Source organism: Hemiscyllium ocellatum (assembly GCF_020745735.1).
Source record: "Hemiscyllium ocellatum isolate sHemOce1 chromosome 27 unlocalized genomic scaffold, sHemOce1.pat.X.cur. SUPER_27_unloc_2, whole genome shotgun sequence".
Classification (NCBI taxonomy): domain Eukaryota; kingdom Metazoa; phylum Chordata; class Chondrichthyes; order Orectolobiformes; family Hemiscylliidae; genus Hemiscyllium; species Hemiscyllium ocellatum.
The window spans coordinates 1661120-1663401 of NW_026867487.1; positions in this window are offsets into that span (position 1 = coordinate 1661120).

The window sequence follows — 2282 nt, forward strand, 5'->3', positions numbered from 1 at the left end:
TCACGATCACTTCTGACCCAGGCCTGGCTGCCGGAGTGGAGAATGTATTGCGGGAAAAGCGCAGCAGGTCAGGCAGCATCCAAGGAGCAGGAGAGTCGACGTTTCGGGCATGTAGTGTGCTTATTATGACGCCAAATTCAACTAATTCGTTCTCCTGCCCAACATTTATATCCCCCCATCCCTTGCATATTCTTGTGCGGATCGAAAACAGCCTTCAACCTCTCGTTAGTATCTCCTTCCAGAACTACACAGGTTCGTTTCAGGCACCTAACATTCTCCGTGCAAAGAAAAAATCCGCCTCACATCTCCATTCGACATTCCCCTTCCCATCTTGAACTCATGCTTCGTCTTATCAGAAATTTCAAATCTGGGAAATAGATTCCAACTGTCAACCTTATCTATGCAGCTCAGTATTCTAAAGACTTCAATCACGTCTCCCCTCAACCTCCCCCGCTCCAGAGCAACAAAACACAGATTGTCTAGCCTCTTCTAGTAACCCATGACCTCAAATGGAGGCAGCATACCGGCAAACCTCTCAAGCAAACTCTTGAAAGACTGGATATTTTTCCTGAAATGTGGTGAAGAGAATTGAATGCAACAGGCGAAGTGTGAACCAAGCAAAGCTGCAACTTGACTCTCTGGCACTTGTACTCAATTCACCCAGCAATTAACGGAAGCAGAACCTCACACTTGCCTGCATTAAACTCCAAGTTCCATTTCTCTGCCCACAAACCGCAACTCATCTAAATTCCACTCAATTGTTTGACAACTTTTTTCAATCACTGCAGACCATGAGCTGCAGGCTTACACCTAATGCCCTAATGGGATTTTGGGAGTTCGATCTGATCACCTATGGTCCTGTTATTGCGGGATTCCCTGCATTCCGACCGTGTGGGCGAACCTTTTTGACACTGTCTGCACTGACATCGCCGTCAATTCATCCCTGGAGATAATACCCTGAATCAAGAGTGTGTTCTGTGCCCGGCATAGGGACTGACACATTCAGCTTTTATTCGGCGATATCGCTGCTCCCAGTTGGCAAGAACTGATTTGCAGTATGCTCCACGTGGTTTCCGGTGTCTGGTAGGTGTGCTTCATTCGGACTGTCGCCAGGTTCACCATTTCCAAGGTAGGGATAGGGACAGAGAGAGAGAAAGGAAGTGGACGGAGAAAGGGAGACTGAGAGGCTGGGCAAGAGAGATGGAACTACAGGAAGAGAGATAGAAGGACGGCTGTGTGGGCAAGAAAGTGAGAATCAGAGAAAGGATGGAGGTGATGGAGAGAGTTTGAGAGCGAGAGAAAGACAGACGGAAGGAGGGAGGGATGAGAATGTGTGTGTGAGAGAGAGAGGGACAGGAATACAGGGATAGATAAAGAGAGAAAGGAAGGGAGGAAAGGAGAGCGAGAGTGTGAGAGAGCAGGAGAGAAGAGAGTGGCAGACAGACAGAGACAGTGCATAGGAGAAACAGGAAGATGCTCGGAGGAGAGCCATTTATAGAGACAGTGAGAATTTGTGAGAGAGAGAGTGAAACACAGAGAGGGAGGAGGATTGGAGAGGGGTAGATTGAGGGACAGAGAGTGTGAGACAGAGTGAGAAAAGGATAGATCAACAGAGAGAATGAGAGAGAAAAAGGGAGACATTGGAAGAAGGACAGAGGTAGAGAGAGGGTGAGAGCAGGAGAGAAAGTGAAGAAAGAAGGGAGACAGACAAAGAACGAGACAGTGAGAGACATACAGAGAGGAGAGAGAGGAAGAGCGGATGGAGACAGACGGGTGGGAGAATGAAGCAGCGACAGAGAACAAGGTAGAAAGAGAGGGAATAACATATAGTAGCATTAAAGGCAAAAACACGCCAACAAAAACACCACGCTTACTCAAACACATTGATACCACACAGGCACATAAAAGTTGACCCCTGTATCCGTGGAACCATTTTTCGTAGTTTCAGTTACCCTGCACCGAACATACTACAAAGAACATGGGACCAGGAGATTATCGGGAAGGTACTTCTCCCATTAAAATAAATGAATTTTCTCCTATCTGTGTTTTCGGAATTCTGGGGTAGATCCTGGAACGTATCCCCTGCGGTAATCGAGAGGCTAATATACACCACACAGCCACAAACATGCTCAAACTCATAGACACACAAAAAAAACATTCTGGTGAGGAATACATTGGCATTGTACTACGTTTTCCCTTAGAATGAAACATCCACGTATTCAGAAAAGTGCATATTCCCATGCAATGTGGAAATGATTTATCTTTGGGCTGTATTCCTGAAA